At 39.3% G+C, this 21,242-nt stretch overlaps 1 protein-coding gene across 20 annotated transcripts in view; it reads right to left on the bottom strand.

Annotated features, from left to right (window-relative positions):
- The window catches only part of SOX6 (SRY-box transcription factor 6), a 536,736-nt gene that overhangs the window by 467,349 nt on the left and 48,145 nt on the right, over positions 1-21,242 (bottom strand). For all 20 annotated transcript variants that reach the window (XM_090032599.1, XM_090032598.1, XM_090032613.1 and 17 more), the window contains one exon: positions 2,626-2,696. The gene's annotated coding sequence lies outside the window, so the exon portion shown is untranslated. The remainder of the gene's footprint in view (positions 1-2,625; positions 2,697-21,242) is intronic.

Here is a 21,242-nt window from a genome sequence, read left to right as displayed (position 1 = left end):
GGGTGAAAACTGCAGGGCTGGTGGCTCTTACTGAGGCCACAAAGCCTGCCAAGTTTCAAGAAGATCATTGCAGGGGTTTGGGGGGAACTGCTTCTCAAGCTGTGGACAAGCAAAACTGGTGCCATGGGTGCTTGTGGGACTGACTGTGTCTGTCTTGGGGCCAGGAGGGGAGACACTGCTGCACGCCTGGCTGCTAAGCTGCTGTGTTACCAGTTACCAATCAATCAATTATGATTCACTCAGGGACCCAATACACAGAACCTAGCCACTACATAATGACTTAACGAGCATCAATTAGCACCTACAAAACCAGGCTAAGGAGAGGAAAGAAGCAATACAGAGAATCAACTGCTCCAAGACTGTCTTGGCACGAGTTTTGTCTGTCAGCAGCTGGGGTGCAGGGCCCCAAAACCCCCCTGCACCCATCTCCGCAACAGCTGGCAGGTGTCGTGGTCACAGCAGGGGCCACCATTGCTGCAGCTGTCACCCTGCTGCGCCTTAGCACACGCAGTGTCACCCATGGCACGAGTTTTGCTTGTCTGCAGCTTGAGGTGCAGTTCCCCCCAAACCCCTGCACCGATCTCCTTGAAACTTCACAGGCTTTGTGGTCTCAGTAAGAGCCACCACCCCTACCATTTTGACCCCCACCCCCGTGTTGTAACACACAGCCGTGACATGAGTTTGGCTTTCAAGAATTTGGGGTATAGTTCCCCCCCAAACTGCTGCACCAACCTTCTTAAAACTTGGCAGGTTTCACGCTCTCAGCAGAGGCTACCATCTCTGCAAGTTTCATCCACATTGGACAAAAAATAACAAAGTTATAGATATTTCATTGATTCCCCATTATACCCTATGGCCAGATCTCCGAGGTGGCTCCAAAGCTTCAGAGCCACTTTGGCCGGATCGAGGTGGAAACCTGGTCTAGAGCTATGGATTGGATTGTGGCCATCCGAAATGGCCGGATCCAAAGCTGAATTGGATTGCTGCCAACTCACACAGGCCTAGTATTCTCTTTTTTCCAAGATTATAAGTATTGCACATCCATTATTTTATTTAACTTCTGTATTTTCTCTTCAAATACGATTAAAACTGCTCATTCAAAAGACATATAAATCAATACATTTGTACATGAAAGGGCCTAACAATTGTAAGCATTAGCTAAAAAACAGAGGAAAAGACATTTTTTGCAAGAAGAAAGATTTGGTAGCAGCACTTAAGCATCATCTAGTGCAAATCACTGGGTATATCAAGTTTCCTTCTCTGGGGAGATTTCATAGATATTAGGGCTGGAAGGGACCTGGCAAGATCATTGGGTCCAGCCCCCTGCCCAAGGGGCAGGAAGTCAGCTGAGGTCAAATGATCCCAGCAAGATAGGTATCAAGTGTTTTTTAAAAGTGTCCAGAGTAGGTGCATGCACCACTTCTGGGAGGAGTCTATTCCAGGCCCTAGGGACTAGGATGGTAAAGAAGTTTTTCCTTATGTCCAACCTAAAACAGTCTTCCAGGAGTTTGTGACAGCTGGACCTTGTCTTCCCTTGGGGTGCCCCGGTGAACAGATGTTCCCCCAGATCCTGATGCACACCCCTTATCTATTTACACGCTGCCACCAAGTCCAAGTCCCCCCTGAGCCTTCACTTCTCCAGGCTGATGAGTCCCATGGAGAAGCAGATACATGCATTTGCTCACTGATTGTGATTTAGTGGATAATTTTTCCATAGATAATTATGTACCTAAAGCTCCATAAACTAGATTTGCGAGTTAAGGTATATAAGTTACACCACCTTACAACAAAGGGTTTATTGGCTACTTTTCATCCTTTCTTTGAGTACTGAAAATGGGTTACCACTCAGTATATTTAGCCACATCCAAAAATCAGTCAACATTTTTTTATCTTCACTCCATAAATTATGTTTTATTTCCTGTTCAGTGTCTCTTCTTTAAGGTCCTATTCAGCAAAGCACTTAAGCACATGCTTAACTTTTAAGTGCATGCTCATCTCTCATGAATGTAAGCACATGCTGAAGTGTTTTAAATTGAGGCCTAAATTGCTTCAGTATCACTTATTTTGCTGCAATAGTAAAGGTCAAACTTTTCAAAGTTAAACATAAATACAGTGCTGATTCAGTACTGTCCTTGCACTTATCCAATAACCTGTGCTACATTTCCTCCAGAAGTCCCACCATCCTTAAACCAGTGACCAGACAGAAGTTGCTTCCAGGCACAGTTCTCCATCACTGTAGCAAGAAACATTGCTGACGTTAGCCACAGGGTCAGCACAGATTTACAGATGTTCTAAAATGGTAAGCAGCAAGCTGCCACCACCTTGACGATTGTTCGAAAATTTGATGGGCATTGTAAATGAGAGCCTGTGTGTTAATTCAGGAGTCTAATGTCCTTCTGAGTAATTGAAATGTAGGATTGTGCTAAAAAAACAAAGGGACACTGACTCGTTCCCTTTTGACTACAAAAACAAAACAAAAAGTTTTGAGTACTTTAGTACCTTTCTTTATAATATCACATTCTGACTGTGGGCTACAAGGACCATATTTTAACTGTACACCTATTTTCACCATAAAGCTGTTTAAGACAATGCAATAAAAAGTGCAATGAATCAATAAATACTTACAAATACACAAGAAACTCAGCCCCAGCACCCAGAAATCACTGGTAAGTTGCCTTTGAATTCATGAAACTGACCTGAAAATGCAGAAGGGAAAAATAAGTTAAAACAAAGGAAAAAACCTCAACATTGATACATTTCACTTTTTTTATTATTAAAAAAGACAGTTTCTCAGCATAAGCTAAATGAAACTGCAACCAGCACTGTTGTCACCAATTCAGCTGAGCAATTTGCACAGAATTTGTTTCCAGGAAGCCAATACCATGAGAATCAATTATTTCATTGTTCTACATCTTACACCATAGCAACCCAGTCCATTATGGCTTCTAAGAACTGTCATAAATGCAGGCATGGTTATCTTTTTAATAGGTAAAACTGCAAAGAGATTTAAAAAAAAAGAAAAAGAAAAAAAGGATTATAGAACACGCACTACTTCTTTACAAAAAGTATTTTGTTAACCGCATTTTGTAGCATAACTGATTAAAAATATTGTTTAGGTATGCTAAACTGGCATGCATCTAATGTAAACATTTATATAATAAGAAATACTAATGATTTTGTTCTACCTAAGGTCTAGATTGAATTAGAAGCTTAGTCCAAGTACAATACGTTCACTATAAGGCATGATTAAATCCAACATTCTTTTTCCTGTATACCCCTCAGTCCTAGCTGGAAAGGTAACAGATGCAACTCAAACCCACAGAGTCTGCCTTATAAAATTCTTTAACTAGCACAATGACTCATTTTATGCCTCTAAATATCCATGGTTTCCTCTCTCCAGAACCCCCATGCATTAGAAGGTAGTTCAGCAGTTTATTTTTATTGTTTGGTCTACATACAGAACATTTTTAGTTCTTGGGAAAACAAAGAAACTTTGTTGCAAAGTCCTTGTTTTCTTTCCAAAATGTGAGGATGGATATGGGTAACATTAAACTGAAAATAGTAATGGAGCCTGGACTGCTAGTTTAAGTCAAAACCTTTTCTGTTCTTTGGGAGCTATCTGATTAATTTGCAGTTCATAAAATAGTGGGCGTAAGTTTAGTTTAAAAACATGTAACTATATTTAAGATTAAGTCGTCATTTTTGTTAGTCTCCAGCAATCTTTGAGAAACACCTTCCCACAACATTTTTGTACCCTAAAGTGCACCAGCCAGTATTGCACATTGCCTAGAGACAAGGAGAGAATACCAAACTTATCTTGATGTAGAATATCCTCCTTATCCCATCCATCCACCCTGGACTGCATGTTATTCATTCCAGCCAAGCCCTCCCCCATCCTGCAAGTACACATCTAATTGTGTCTTCTCTCCTGTAACACGAATACAGAGTCAACAAATCTCATTTGCCATATCAATGCAGCGTTATTATATATGTTAAAAGCAAGTCTGAATCTCATTATCAACTGATTTATGCCATTAGTGTGCTTTGGAGCCACCAATTAAACAAGGACAGTGGTTCCTAAGGTCACTGTTAATTAATCTGAAAGAGTCTAAATACACTTTAATGCACACCACCTCATGTAGAGAATTTAGGAACAAAGCACAAACACTTTACGGTGGGCAAGCAATTAGGGGTGGAGGTTAAATGCACAAAACTTAAAATTTAGCCTTAACATTCAACTAATATTTAAGGAAAAGTTTAGCCTAATAAAAGAACAGTGCTGAAAAATATGGATATGAGAACCTTCGTGCTTAGGGCAACAATGCAAGTTAAGTGAGAAGACAGAACAGGGCTAACCATGCCCAGTGATCCTGAGCAAATTAAGGCCTGTTGTTGTTCAGATAACACCTCAAAACTGGAAATCAGCTGCAGGCTGCACCATTATGAAGCTAGTCAGGCTGAAAAAAAAGCCCCACAAAACGGACCAATCTATTCAGAATGGTTTCATTTGAGCTAGGTTGTTACATTTAGTGCATCATACAAAATAATCAAAAAATGATTTTCCCCCTAAACTCACATTGCCTTGGTTAATTTAATAAAATAGTGCATCACATATAATACATTCAAAGCAAATCAACTAAATATGCAGTAATGTAACAGCAATCTGCCCATACAACCAAAATATAAGTAACAATAGTGAAAACACTCCAGCCTACCTGAAACACTTATTTACAGCACAAATTCAAATATAAAGTACCTTGGCTTTAGAGGGAGGAAAATTATAGACATTTCGTAAAAGCATGGCTCATTTTATCTTGCATACTTACTGGATCAAAAGATAAGCAATGTGGCAAATACAAAATGCCACCTCATGACCTAATTAATGTGTACTGTTTCAAGCCATTTTTTTCACATTTGTAGCAAAATGTTCAACAGGTGCACTTTGACTCCTATTCTTTTCTTGTGTGGTTTTCCAGATAATTTTTTTCTGGTCAAAAGACTAATGATGCACCTGTGAAAGGAAAAACAATCTCTCTCCATTATTAAACTATATTAAACCTGTGTAATGTACATTAAAAGACCATGCATAGTTATATTGATTGAAGCAAGCGGTACAGACCAAAACAAAACCTGACCCTTTATCTTCTCTTCTCTGTGTTACACATTTACTTCATATCCACAGAACATAGTAATCTCTCACTGTTTTCTGGTAAGGGACTTAACATAAAATTGTTGAAGTGGCTAACTCCCATTGATGAAAATAATATAAACCTTGGAACCTTAGCTAAAGCTAGTTGTAATTTGTCTCTAAAAGTTTGGGGTTCAACTCCAGGCAATGATTGTGATGAACAGTTAGTTCTCACACACATACCAGGTTAAATTATTTCCTCAAGCATCCTCATTAATTTCAGCAGTACTACTCCCATCAGTAACTTGACTCAAATGCATTATTGCAGTTAGAGTTGTGTAAATATTGTCACCTCAGTCTATTCTTAGTCACCTTTTTGAAACGTTATTAACGCATGCATCAAAAACTGCCTCTGCTCCGACACCAAAGGACAGAAACGAAGTTTCAACCACTACTGAACTCAGATTTGGGAAGTTTACAAAAAGGTGATATGCATCTCAACTAAACCAAACAAATAATATGTTTTCTTCTGAATTCTACTACTAGAAACTCTTTTGTTCTAACACTTCACCACAGTGAAAAGACCTTGCTTGATACACCAATCAACTCCTACACTGTGACTGATCGATGTCCCATGCAGGAGCTGCAGATGCAGCCTAGTGGACCTCTGCTGTGCTCATACACACTAGCCAACCCATGGGACTCTCACTACTAAAAGCACAAGATTCCCAGCCCTTGAGAGGCAGCACAAAAACAGTTCAACGCTGTTTCAACGCATTGTGAAAACAGAACAGTGATGACCGAGATCGTCAAAGACCCAAGGGAGTTAGGCACTCCGCTCTCGCTGAACTACAACAGTCATTAGTTACCTAATTCCTCTTATTCCTAACTTCCCTTATCTTATTTGAAAACACTAAGCTATGCAGCCAGATAAAATGGCACATTTTAAACAAGAAAGACCGCACAAAGGCAACCTGTAATTAAAACCAAGGTAGCCTCTGAAAACACTAAAGGGTCTAGGTGGTCAGAAAGGATGAGCTGAGGCAGAGCTTGAAAAGGTATGGATTCTAGGCCTTCAATAAAGAAAGCAACAAAATGCAACTGACCTCGTTTGAAAACAGAATCGCCATTATTCCATTTCCCATTGATACAAGCGAGAGTCATGCACACGTATCCAGCGATTACAGATAAACTTTCAGGACAATTTGATTAGCAAACATAAAGCCTTATCTCGGAAAGGCACACTCATGAGCAGGAGCATAGATGTAAGACAGACCACTTGAATAAGTGAAAGATTGCAGGTTCAAGCTTGTAATGCTTAATAAAACATCACTATAAATACCAGGAAGCAAAGAAAGGGGACTTCTTTTTTTTTTGCCAGGGGGTGGGGTGCTAAGTTCATCCTACTGCCTCCAAAATAGCTTTAGTGATTCTAAATAGAAGATCACTTGGAATAATAGATGATTTCACAATATTTATCTATAAACAGCAGGTAGTATTTATTTCATAAAAAGCCTCTAATAATAATAAACAACCATGATTCTTCTAAGCTAACCAGATTCTACAGGTAGTCTGAATTTTCTGTCAAAAGCTATTAGTGAGCATGAGAGAGGCCTGCATGTAAAAAATGGAAGCAGTTATTTAGAACAAAGCATGGCATCATGTTATATCATTTAAGAATGTGGCCTATCATTGTGGCCTGCTGGGACCAAAATATGTACCATTCAACAACTGTTAAAAACCTATTTTCAGAATGACAGCATAATATGAAATGAGAACAAGGTATAATACAGACAATGAAGTTATACATAGAGGGCCTGATTCACACAGCAATTTCACACCCTCTATGTGCAAAATTGCACAATTAAAACATTAATGACCTGCAAGTGCATAACCATGAACATAAAAATGGAGAGGGCAGTAGGTTGATTATGATGAGCTCCTCTTAGCTGGAGTTCAGTTACATCTACCATATCTCCTTGGATTTTTACTTAATTGAGGTAAAGGGCATAGTTTCAAGATGATTCAATGAAGAATGGCTTATATTTAATTATGGACAGTGTTTCATAGGCAAATACCACTTCCAAACAGGAAAGTAAACAGAATAATTAGCTGTTATTGACAGGACTCTCCTACAACAAGAGGAAATTCCTGTTATCTTTTCTCCCTGTCATCTCTCATCAATCGCCTGATCCCATAATCTGCTACCTTTGGTAGCTTAATCTTGGACTGTTTACTCTCAATCACTTAAAGGTACTGTTCCATCCATTAAGGAAGAGGGCTGTTTTCTTGATTACTTCCTTTTTGGAATTTCCCTCATCACTGCTACCTAACTACTACTGCTTCATCCTTCCAAAAGGATACCCAACATGACTTTTGTGCCCTGGAACTGAAACAACTGCAAATGATCTATCATAACAGAAATGACAGTACATTGCTTATTTGGAAACTGGTGGGGAAAGGGGATTAAATGCTATAATATCAGAGGAAAAAGAATGATCCAGTGAACAGGATGTTATCCTTAAACTTAAAAGATCTGGGTTTTCGGTTCTGCCACAGACCTTCTGTGTGATCTTGGGCAAGTCAATTTCTCTGCATCTCTCGATTCCCCATCTGTACACAGGGATAACAGTACCTCTCAGTATCACAGGGGTGCTTGGAGGATTTTGGCAGTAGAGCCTGAGAGGAACTCACATACTTCAGTTGTAGCGGATCATACAAGTACCTAAGATGAATTCATGTGGTCCTCCAAACCTTGAATTCTTCAAACATTTTACAAAAAATATTTCCTAAAGACTAGTGCTCTGCACCATTGTTCTCAAAACATTTCATTCTAGTACCCATCAGGAAAGGCTGTAGGGACCATTCACTGCTCATCAGTTTGCATTCTATGTACTATGTAATTGATGCAATCTCTAACAGCTTCTCACCATCTCTTATGTCAATTCACATGCAGTTTACCAGGAATGCATTATGTCTTCAGTAGACAAGTCATTAAGGTATCTCTGCTGTCTGCCTACAAATCTATACAGTATACAACAACTGTAGCACCCAAGCACCAGATACAATAGGAATTACTAAGTCACTTCTTAACGTGGAGCTATCACAAAGTTTATAAAGGTACCAAAAGAGAATTTGATAAAAAGTTACTGTGCATTTAAACAGCCAATTAAAGTGTTCGTAAATTTGCTACTTCAGATTAACTTTTAATGCCACTAAAAAATTCTAATTCACAAGGGAGCAAATGCACACAAAAATATGTAGACCTGGTACATTTCCATACTTGCTTAATTCCTATGTTGAACAATTCCTAACAGTTTTGCTGAAAAGAGTGCGCGCCAGCATGCCTTTGTTGGGGCCAGTACTGGAGTAATTAATCCCTGAATGAAATGTTATCAAATTACAGCACAAACCCAGTTTAACTGAGTGATAGTCTGAATACTGACAAACACTTTAGTACAGTGGTGCTCTAGCAATAGACAGCAGATACCTAACAAAGAGAAAAATATCTTTGGAGAATGATTATAGATATTGTTAATTCCAGAAAAGCAGCATTGTTATGAGGACAGACTCTGGGGACATATCGTGGGATGGAGAAATATGTTATCATTTCACCGAAGTCAACAAAACTATGAAACACTGTAAGTAAAACATTTTGCACCAACTGAGGATTGGCAGCTCTGCTCTGCCACCAACTTTCTGTGTGATCTTGGCAAGTCCTGTCTCCTATTCTTAGATTACCGTGTGCATTTGGGTTGCAAACTATTGTGCCTCATACTAGGGGCTTGTACTGTGCCTTGAACAACGGGATCTTGATTTTAAATGCGGCCTGTGAACACTACTGTCATACCAAAAAAAGAAATAAATACTCAGGTTTTGTTAGTTTAGTACAAAGATATTTTTAAACAGATACTAAAATTAATAATAATGCTAAAGACTTTTGGGTCCCTTTAAGGTTTTTAATTTGACCACATGCCCAAGTTTCCTTCTATTTCTTCTTTAGAAAAACGTTAACTAATGAACCCGCTAACGTTATTTTAAAAGGGCATGCTTTTTTTGCCCAGAGATATTCTGATCAAGCCCAGATATATGGCAACATGACAGTGAAGGGTATACAATTTTATTTAAACATAGAATGTAACATGTAGTTAATTTTTTAAGGAGTTTCATGAACCCTGAATTGGATTAAATTAAAACTTAATTACACAACAAAATAGGATCATATTGATTCGCCTCAGCTTACTTCAAATCAACTTTATCTACCTTTAAAAGTAGATACTCCATTTTTTTTTTTAGATAAGTTAATGTCAAGAGTGCTGCTGACCTCTTTTGAGGATATAAACAGTCTTTGGAGGAAAAAAAGGTTCAGCAATTGAATTTTCTCGCTTGTCCATAACATTAAAAAATTATACAGAGCTCTGATCAGTAGAATAAAAGGTGAGGGAGGATTTGATTTGTTGCAAGCAACAGCTGAAGTTCAGGAGATGTGCTGCATTTGCAATGTCTCATTAGTGCCACTCAAAACTCAACTACATCTTGTAAGAAAGGTGTAGGTACATTTTCATAAGGGTCATTTACAGACCTTCACTTGTGTACATAATATATTATGCACATCAATATAAACACTGCATTCATAAAATATAAACACTAATGGGCTCTCTTTAAAAGTGTAATACCTGCACATGCACAAGAAAAGCTTGAAGGATTAACAAGGAATCTCCTAGCCAGAGCCCTAAGCCTCCAAGCAAAGATGGATATTGAATTTAAAAAATAATTTTTTTTCATTATTTTCAAGATGCTACCTTGTTATTCTTACAGTTACAGTACCAAACATAGACTCTGCTTAGAAGTTCTATCATTTTTACAAGCCTCTTGCTAATGGTGTTTGGTAGGGCTGTGCAAAGCTTCAATCCCTGATTCAATTCAGTGGAGATTCGGCCCAATTCGGTGGCCAAATCTCTGAATCTGAATCAAATCACAGGACCCTTTAATCTTTCTGAATCAAATCAGAACCCTCCGAATCAATTCGGAAAGATTCGGCAATTCGGACATAGACACAGCTTTAAATGTTTTTTCTACATACCTCTAGGTAGCAGGAGGCTCATGAATGCTGCGATGCTGGGGCACATGGAGATGAAGTGTCCCACAGAAGCACAGGGGGCTCCCCAGCGCATTCGGCAGCAGGCCCAGAAGTGGACCAGAAGCACTTCCTGTCCACTTCCAGGTCTGCTGGGGAGCACACTGGGGGTCCCCCCCGCACTGGTGCCTGCTGGGGTTGGGGGGGTACCCGAGGTCCCCCCATGGCCAATCACTCAGCTGGGGGGGGCGGTGCAGCTTGCACACTCCCTGACAGACCTGGAAGTACTTCCAGTCCACTTCCAGGTTCACCATCAAGCACATGGAGGGCCCCCCTTCCCCCCTCCGCACTCCTGTGGGACACTCCATCTGCCCCAGCATCGCAGCATTCATGGGCCACACTGGTACCATGAATTATGTAGAGAAAACATTTAAAGCTGTGTCTATGTCTGAATCAGCATCAAATCTTCAGATTCAGATTTGGCCCAATTGAATCAGGGACAGTGATCCAAATCAACAAATCAAATCTCTGTCCCCAATTTGCACCGAATCAGAATCCAAATTGAATACAGTCCTCTTCACACACCCCTAGTGTTTGGCCACCATCATTTTTTGGTAGCTAAAATAAAAATCTCTCTCTCTCCTTCATCTTCCAGAGGCTGTTAGAAAAGGAAAAAAAATACTAGTCTCTATCACACAGAGTTTCTAGAGCTAATGGAAATTAAGAGGATCTCCATTACCCTCTTCATCCCCATTCTTCACCACTCCTGCTTCACAAAGCTTTCTCAAGTATAGCTCAATTAAACTGATGTCATTCTTAGTAGTTTCACTTCAACCCATAGGGCACATCTATGCATACTATTATTCTGGCACATGTTGTGCCTGAGTTTATTGCTCCTGGATGCCATATTTGAACATGCCCAGGACCACAGCATGCTGAGCCAAGTCAGAGCAGCCGCAACTGGCAGGTGGCTCAGGGGGTTAGCCTGCTAGCCCAGGGTTGCTCCAACCTGGCTCAACATGCTGTGGAGAAGCTAGCTGCAGCACAAAAGTACTCCAGTGTGGAGCTAGCAGGCAGCCCACACACTAAAGCACCTTTATACCCCAGCCAGCCTGTCAGCATCTACATGTGCATTGCTGTGCACTAAAAAACTCCACCAAAAAATAGTATATGCATTTTCAAGTACTAACCTGCCGCAGAGTTAATTAGTTTCCTAAGGCCATATGGCCACATGTGCAGAATAGTTTCCTAAGGCCCTATTTCCTAATAAGGCCTCGCATATACATGTTGAGACTTCACGGGAGAGCTAATTAGGCAGTAAACGTCTCATGTAGATACACCCACAGGGTTCAAAATAACTACATCCTAAATTTTGGTGGTGTTAATTGTATTGCTGAAGTGATGTTGTATCCATGACAGTCCAGGAAATATGTGAGATACAAAGTTTTTTGTGGTTGAAACCTTTTATTGGACCAACAGCATGGCTAAGATAAGCTTTTGGGAACCATAGTACCCTTCCTCGGGCGTTTGGGAAAAAAAGCAGATACAGCATAGCTAAACAGAAGATGGAACAAAGGCTTGTGTAAAATTCCATATGACAGTAAAACCAGGATATGAGAGAAATTATCTAGTAGCCAACAGACAGGAGAGATGCAGACACCTGTTGACTAGCTATTGTTACTAAACAAAACTGTAAGCAGTGGCAGAGGTATGAGAACTGATAGCCTCATCTGCAAGATGACACTGTGTCAATTCATGCTTGGAGGGATCTCATGGTACCCACAAGGACTGGGAAAAACCATGCTGATGATAGCTTAAATTGTGCAGAAATTTGGCACAGCTGCCACTACTGTGAGCAAACTTTTTCCATTTACCAGTAGCACATATATATTTTCAGGAACAACTGCAAAAATGTGCACACCTATCAGCTCCCTGTGGATTTTAGGACCAAGAATTTTTACATTTGTGCATATGGAGTGCTATCCTATTTAAAATTCAGGCACAGATATTTGCATAAGAAAAATACAAGGAGGTCAGGATGTGAACATCTCCTCCTTTTATGTGAGAATAATGTAGAATCTTCCTGTCTCAATTCAACGTGCAACCCAGCCAGTGGTGATGCGTAGGCAGTGCATGTGCACCCCCTTAGAGCACGGGTGCACCCCTGACATCCAGCATTCCCCACTTAAGCAATGAGCAGGGGGGGCAGGGGGGAATGCTGGTGCCCCCCCGTCCCACCCCCAAGAGTGCCAGATGGGCAGTAGGGGCGCCAGGAGAAGTGATCCCTGCAGTCCCCCTGGCACTTGCAGGTTGGTTCGATCGGCCATTGGGGACCACCCCCCCATCACTGACTGGTCACTGGTGGCCAAGTGTCTCCCCCAATTCAGGAGGCAGCAGTCACCCATGAACCCAGCACCTCATCCGTGCCAGCTTGGTGTCCATTAAGGAGTTGGGAGTGGGGTCACCCTGGGGAACCAAGGGAAGAGCTTGGCCCAGTGGTTCTCAATCCCCACCAGTGACCTGGAGCCATGTCAGGGGAGTCCACAACTACTGAGACCAAACATACACTTGGCCAGACAGAGCTAAAGGAATGCTCTCCGCCAGCTGTCTGAAGGGTAAGTATAATATAAGTATATAAATCTAGTAATTACATGTTAACTAATTATTGAGTTATAAAGTTTATTTTATGATATTCCTATTGTATTTATATTAGTTTTTTAAATAGGGTGCTGCTAACATCTGAAAAGTTTTGGAGGGGTGCCTTGAGTCTAAAAAATGCTGAGAACCACTGTGCCTTTCACTCACTCTAATGCTGGGTGTCAAGCCGGGCAAATATGATGGTTCCCAGGTACAGACTGCCCACAGCTCCCTAACACTGCGGTTGTCAAGGCTGCCTAAGCAATCAACTATCAGAATCTTTTAGACAGCTGTTAAGCATCTAAAGCTTCTGGTCTACAACAGGGGTATAATACCATAATTTCCCTGAGGGACATGATTTCCCCCTGTGTTGTCCCACAGCCTGCCTTTTTCTCAGACACAAAATGCAACTGTTTCTTGTATGAAAAAAAGGAGAGACTACACCCTCTAGCCATCTATCTAGACCCTTCTTTACAAAACAGATTTCTTCTAAAGGATGCTACAGAAAAGGACACCTGTGTGTCCCGTTTTTAATCATTTTTTGAAAGTTCATAATTTTTCTTATGATGATCCAGGTAAATAAAAGCCTCTCTCCTTAACAGTTCATTCAGCCAGGTGGAATCTTATCCATTCTGTAGGTTGGGAAACTGCTGTGTGCCACTGAAGAGGTGGTATACTGGGACATTAGCAAGAAACATTACTCTTTAATCTGACTGGTAGACCCTCTTTCTTTTCCGACTGTTACTAGTTAGTCAACCTTGAAAACAAATCAAGTTTCTGCTTGCATCCACCTGGTCAACAAACAGAACATAACTGAGAGATAGAGCACAATTGACTGACTATACCAGACCCTCAAAAGACAAAAACTCTTCATCCCCTGTCCTCCACAACCCACCTCTGCTAGGGAATTATTGTAGCTTATTTGCATTAAAGATTGTACTTTATGGAGGGAAAGGTACTCATGAGCATGTACACAGAAGTACAGATAATAGTGAGATAGGGGTCTAAACCTGGGGATTTCTTCAGAAGGATCCTTTTGAATTTCACCGATGGTGTCATGACAAAATTGTATCTGTTGTTGTTTCTGGTCAGCTAAACATTCTGAATTTCCAATTTTTCTCAGCTTTAGCCACAGCAAGACATATTGCAATCAGAAATAGAGTACACTTACTGGAAAGTGAATTCCTGGAAGACAATTATTATTATTGCACATCAAATACATCCAGTACAAATGCCTTCCCTAGCCCCAAACTGCACAAAGCTCATCCATGGCTCTCATAATTTATCAGGTTAAAGCTCTTCTTTATATCCATCTGTAAAGATTGGATACATTGCTCATAATTGTTTTTTTTATATTTTAAGGGCCTGATCCTGCTGATTGTCAACTCCCACTAACTTAATTGGTTTTCAGCACTTCATAGCCAGCACAGAGCCCTAAATTACATGGGTAAATTCAAGTTTCAAGTTCTAAAATAAATGTTGAAAACAAAGTGAGGAGTGTTTCTTAGATTCTTTACATAGGCTTAAAAGAAAACACCTGTATCTTGAGGCACTTGCTAGCATTGCTCACAACCTGCATGCCCCAGGCTATCAGCACCTGTGCCCGGTATGAAGCTGACAAGCAGCAATGCAAAGCTGACAGCTAGAGGGGTGGCTACTAGGTGTTTTAAGTATATTTCAAAAATATAAACATAATATCAACTTAAAACAACACAAAATGTTAACCTCCGCCTGTAATGCTAACCACACACTTTCACCAAATCAACCCATCAGCCTGACATTTCTTATTATGAGGCACCATAATTGCTTTAGCTAAACAAAGGGAAAATGCAGGAGGAAAAAAGTAATATATACAGGGCATAGCTTACATTTCTTTAAAAATAAGCTTCTAAAGCAGTGCCTCAAATATACTCCTTGCTAGATAAAGCAGCTATTGCTGTGGAATTTTAGGGTGTTTTCTTTTAATGAATGCCAGAGTGAACACCACAGTAACATCCCACAGACATGAGTACAGTACAAGTTATAACTACTCCCAGGCATGTATGGTGTATTTAGCAGCCTCTTCTTTCTTTTTTCCTTTCTTTTTTTTTTTTTTTTTTTGGTAATTTTTATTATTATTATTTCTTAATTTTATTTTAACTAAGCATATTTCATTTCCTTAAGTGAGAAATCTTTCTTTTTCCAGGTATCCCTGCCCACTTTTTGGCATGCACGCCCTTCGGAATGCAGTGGATCTTTAACGGTTTGTATCCAAGGAGAAACCTCAGTGAATCAAAAGAAAAATAAGGAGTTTGTAGTCATTTATCACTGCCATTGTTTTGGATCGAAATCCGCATTTACAAAAGTCACTTTCCTTTTGGCAAACAGGGCTTTAATCCTTATTTTTCTATCTCCCAAGTAAGGAAAAATGTTTTTGTTATGGTTTTCATAACTATTATTTCAACTAATTTAGTAATAAACAATCCCCGTTTCAAAACGACTTACAACCTTTGCTTTGTTTGGACCCAACTTTTTCAATAGCACCTAGAGCAGCAATTCTTAACTAAGGTGCTGCGGCAGCATTGCTGTTTTGCACCTGAGATTGTTTCAAGACTGCTGCAGGATGCCACACAACATTAGGCACACAAACAAAATTCACAATATAAGCCCAGAGATTTCAAATAGGAATCCATAGCATCAAAAACATTCTGACCTGTTATGGTCTTTCTGAATTCTTTGCCAAGGAACAATAGATCTATTACTTTTCTGTATGCAAAAAAGAAAAAAAAAAACAAGTTAAAATTATGAGCTGGAGTTTTCTAAGGGGTGCCTTGAATCAAAAAACGCTGAGAACCACTGACCTAGAGGTTCTATATAAGGTCAGAAGGACCCTCTTGTGCTCTGTTGCCTCTGGGAAAGAAAGCCCATGACACAAAGAAATTAAAGTCTTAATAAGACTTCTACATGACTGAATAGGACTCCTCAACTAAGATACCAGTTGTTGGATCTCTGTGTCACAGGAAAAGGTAACTATCTGGAAAATTTCAGGTGAAATCCTGGCTCCACTTAAGTCACTGGCAAAACTCCGACTAACTTTGGCACAGGCGGGATTTTACTCTTCACTACCATGGAGAGATACTGCAGGCATTATTTTTGGAACTTTGGTTATGGAGCTTCTAAAAATCTGACTGTTCTTACCACCACCACTACGTACACACATTGTATGTTTCTAACCTAAAGTACTTTAAAAACAGTATCTAACTGGGAGTTTTGCCAAGGGTTTTTACTCGCTTTGGATTACAATAACCCCTTTGCAAAGGGCCACCCCAAAGCTTACACAATACTTAAACCATATTTTGAGGGACTAAGTGGTAGATTATACAATGCATAGTACTTACACTGACCCTCAGAACTGAGCAATACAGTCAACAAGTCTGCTCAATGTGAGTAAAGTATTATACAGTGTAAGCAATAGTAGAAACTGCATCTATTACATGCAGAACATTACTAGAAAAAGATACTAGCATCAGAAACATGTAATAGCTCCATAAGTCAGAGTAAGGTAAACACTGTCTGTAACCACATTGCTTCAGATTTTAAAATGCACTGATCGCAAGTCACTTTAAAGTTTTAAATGTAACTAAACAAAAAAAGTAACAAGTTGGCTCCAGACCAACAGAAGTGTCTTCCATCAATCATATCTGATACTATACTTAACAACCACTTCCATACCTGGAAAAACATATGCATTTTGCAGCAAGTCCTAACACTCACGGAAGTCAGGCTGGGGCAGACTAAATAACATGGTCTAAAGCCATAATCCAAAAAAGCCTCTTTACTTTGTTACTGTCTGTGATGTGACAACATGAAAAGCAGAATCTTTACGCTACAGAATTTAATAGAGGTAGAGAAAAAGACATATTTCTTTGGTTGAATGGAAAGAACGTGTGCATAAAATCCTCTCTTTAGATAAATACATGCAAACCTAGAGAATCCAAAGGATCTGCATGGGTATAAATGATGTCTTGATTTAATCCAGTACCTAAACTACAGCTCATCAGCATCAGTGTCTATCTAGTCAGAATAAGAAAAGTAAAATTATTTTTTAGGGTATTGCAATATCCTTATTAGGTAGGCTAATAAGACAAACACCAGACAGAAAAACAAGATAAAGACTGACAAACTTTTTTTCTGCTTTGTGAAAACTAATTAAGCAGACTTATCCAGGAGGAAGTGACCCAACTATTTTTCTCTAACCCGCCTCAGATGCTGACTAATGTAGAGACACCCAATTCCTATCATCCTAATATTAATTGCACAGGCCCTAAGCTAACTCCCAGTGAAGTAATAGGATTCTCTAAATTGATTCAATGGAAGTTTAATCTCTCCTAATTGTTTTATCCATTTAGAATAAATGATTGGGACCTGACTGTGCTCCTTCTGAAATCAAAAGTGAAGCTTACATTGATCAGAGTCTCAGGGCTTGGTTGAAAGACAAGAGTTATTCTGGGAGAAAAGTGACAGAAATCATCAAAAACTATCAGAAAACCAACAAATTACAGTACTTTACCATACATGTATATTCAACCACATACAAATTAATATTTGATTAAGATAGCCAGGTACCTAATATGTTGCTGTTAACGCCAGCTGGAATTTCTTCAGGTTACAGAATTTTAAAATTGAAGCAGCAGGAAAATAAGGCAATGCTTTGTCATTAATTAAACAGGTTTATTTCATGTCAGTAAGTTATGCTTCAGCAAACAAGTATGCCATATAGTTTTCTTACTGTATTTTCATATTCCTATTTCCTTTTGCTTACTTAATAGCTTGGTCTGTCCATTTCCCTGGGATAAGTGTTTCTGCTGTATAAACAGATCACTCTTCAACCACATCAGATCAACTAGCTACAGGGAACATAAAATACCATGATGCTGTGCTTGAGCCCAAAAGACTATATGATGCTGCTGTTGCAAGAAAGGCCAACAGAGTGGTTTGCCAAGGACATGATGTAGGTTGTAAAGCAATTTACTGTTTAAGAAGCAAACTACTTAAAGTAAACCAAAAGAGCTCATCATAAATATGGGTTTAGGAGAAAAAGCTTTTTTCTGACCCTCTCATCCTAGTGTCAGTAACTCTCTAATTTTTAGACATCTATAGAGAAACTGGAGGCATCTTTAACAGCTAAAACCATTTTTAATAAACTAAATAAAAGTCAACAATGTCAATGATAGGGTCCAGATTTTTCTAATGTCTCTAAAATTGCTTTTTTATGATAGAAAAACATGCAACTCTAGGGGTTGATAACTGTATATTTGAAATCACCCTCTATTAGATCTGTGATGTTCCCACCCAAAAAGTTTTGTCCTTAGAACCATCTGGTGTTCTTTCTGCACAATTACCAAAATACAGAAAATATTTTGACTTGGCACATGCATTTGGTAGACACTTTAGTCATTTTTAAGCAAGAAAAAATCCAAGCCCAACTCCAACAAGCCAGGATCTTGCCAAAGTATCTATTCAAAGGGAGATTTCAACTCACCAGAATTCTGTTTATACTCAAACAACCCCTACGGGAACACAAATCAACACATGAATATTCTGGCAACAATAAATATGGCAAGTTAGCAGCTGTCCTCACCTCCTCAGAGGACTCCTATTGCCAATTTGGTTATTCTCTTCCTTCTCTTTGAGTTGGTGACTCAGAGTATTGTGACTCAGTCAAAGCCAGTGGACAAGGACTAAAGTGAACTGCCTAAGTTCAAAACTATGTTGGCTTCATGATGTCTGGCTCTGAAGTCAAGCAACCCACCAGAAGTCAAACTGTTACAAGTGCAGGAGCCAGAAGAATTGAACAACAACATTCAAAATGACGCTTTTTCCTCAAAATCTTCCACTCAATTTTGTTTTTTCAGTGTGTATATGTATCCTACCATATAAGCCAGGCTCTGAATAACACAAAGACTAAAAAATAACAGGAGTGGAAAAGAAACCTGTATTGTGCTTCAAGATTTTTTGGCTCCTTTTCATTAAAAAGGACTAAGGAAAGTAAAAAAAAAAAGAGAGAGAGAGAGAAGGAGAGAGATTGCATGGACTGGACTTTCTTAAGTCTGCCTCCACTCATTTATTTTATTAATTTTAACAAAGTTTATGGCTAAAAGTCAAAACCATTAAGTGGCAATGATGCTATATTCAGCCTTCCTAGTAAAGTATGAATAAAAAGAAAACACAGAACTCCACTGATTTTAACAAAAAAAGTAATAGTGGCTGATGAAAAAGGAAACGAGCCTCAAATCTGAGCATACTGGTTGCCTGTGGGAAGACTGAAGACAGATTTCTATTTAATACCTACAAATCTACAAATATCTATCAGGCCAAAGATCACCAGCCAATACAAGTCTAACTGAGTATTCAGTCTAAGTAATAGCCTTAATATAGCCTTAGAAAACTTCACTCTTGAAAACCTCTGCTTCCTGGATTTATAGGGGACCAATATAAGCAATGCCAAGATAGGTAGATTAAGCAGTCTTGTGACAGCCAAGAAACTGGCAAAAGAATGAACAAAATTGTTTGTAAAATAGTGGAGAACCACCACAGGAGGTAGAAGCTCTGCAAATGAAATAGCTGTAGTAGTCCTGGTGGCAGGAGACTCCATGCAGCATCACAAGCAATGAGAATTTTGGTCATCATGATGGAGAAACAAAAGAGCAAGGATTTGAAAATCAACATAATCTGACAAGTAAGTGAAAACATGAAGAGTTCTACCCACAAGAGCTTTAATGGATAAAATGTGGTGAGCACTGTATGAGTGCTAGATTAGACAGCCATAGGTGCAGAGAAACTGGACATGGCATCACACCAAAAAATAGAAAGAAAGTAGTATAAAAAACTTGGGATAGAAATTGTATGCATTCATTACAAGCAACAAGGTCAGCCCAACAACAACAAAAGTTAATTAAAAAGAAACCAATTGACTTATTGCATATTAATGGGACACAAAGGAGTGAAGCTAGGAAGTGGAACAAATAAATGCCTAGACATAAAAATATTCCTGCATCTGGCAATGGTAATGGTGACAGATTAAACTATACCTTGGATAGCAGATAAGATATTAAACCATTAGGAAAAAATGTTGAAGAAAATTCAGTATCCATAAAAGAATATGTTGTGTCTAGCACTGTAGGTGAATAGAAGCAACTATATGGGAGAAACAAACAGAAAATGCTTTGACATAAAACATACTCCAAAAAGAAACAGGAATAAAAAAGAAAATGATGCTCTTGGCTATTGAAAAGAACACTAGCCCTTACTGTCAACAACAATATCCAATGGAGGAGATTTTCTCCACTTTCTTTAAAAGTCAAGAATGTAAATCCACTGCTTCACTGCCCACCTTTGTTTCAGCCACATTACGCCATTATTATTTTATTTGAAATTACAATCTTAAAAAGCAAAACAGCAAAAAGTTTGTGATGGGACAATGTCCAAAACACAACACAACACAATGAAATAAAGGTTCCTTGGCAGCTAGCAGAAAAATAAGTAAGGTAAAAATTGCAGAGGCATGTCTTACAATAAATAATATTCTCTAACAGAATAGTCTGGTTAGTGTTAAAGACATCCCAAAAGTGAAAAGGCAAAAAAGTTCCATAACCATGTAGTCTACAATTATCAGAAAAATAACTGAAACAATAGCTTGCTGTTATTATCATACTGTCTAACAGAGATTGATGTCCAGACAGTGTATTGCCAATGTAGCTGAATGAAGTAATACACCAACTTAAATACATACAGCCACCTGCAAATCAAAATTACAAAGCAGCTGTGTCTCCATCCTAATAACATGTGAAACAGAATGTAATATACTGTATTTTCTCACATAGAGCACACCCCCATGTAAAACCAGCACCCTTTTTTTTGTAAGGCAGAATGTAGAAAAGAAATATTCCACCACTTTCTGACATAACAAGAAGTTCCTGCTGCCTTACCCAGCCTGTCTCTTGGGATGCCATGCTCCCTGAACACTCTAGGAACTGACAGAGATGGGGGGGCGGGAAACCCAATAACACGCTTTACTGAAAGCAGCAGCACGTTACTTCGACCTGGCTCCGCATCTTCTGTATAGATCAGATACTTCAACGGGGCTTTTTGGGGCTTTTAGCTAAAGCTGATTCAATCAGCTATGAGACAAAAGCACCAAAAAGCCCTACTGAAGCACCTCATCTATACAGACATTGGGAAAGCCAGGTGCAATTAACACACTACCTCTTCTGGGCATGCACTGGGCTCGGCGTGGGAGCGCGCCAAGTTTAAAGTAAAGCACCATTTGGGGGTTTTTTCCACATCTTCAAGCAGTCTCTGTGTTCTCAGGAAGAGTAATTCTGTCATTCAAGATTAGGCCCCAGAACCATACAAAGGCAG

The sequence above is a fragment of the Crocodylus siamensis genome, chromosome 2 (genome assembly GCF_052110815.1).
Source record: "Crocodylus siamensis isolate JL-2025a chromosome 2, ASM5211081v1, whole genome shotgun sequence".
Lineage (NCBI taxonomy): Eukaryota > Metazoa > Chordata > Crocodylia > Crocodylidae > Crocodylus > Crocodylus siamensis.
The sequence above is the reverse complement of the archived record's forward strand: the minus strand, read 5'-3'. Positions and strand labels throughout refer to the sequence as shown.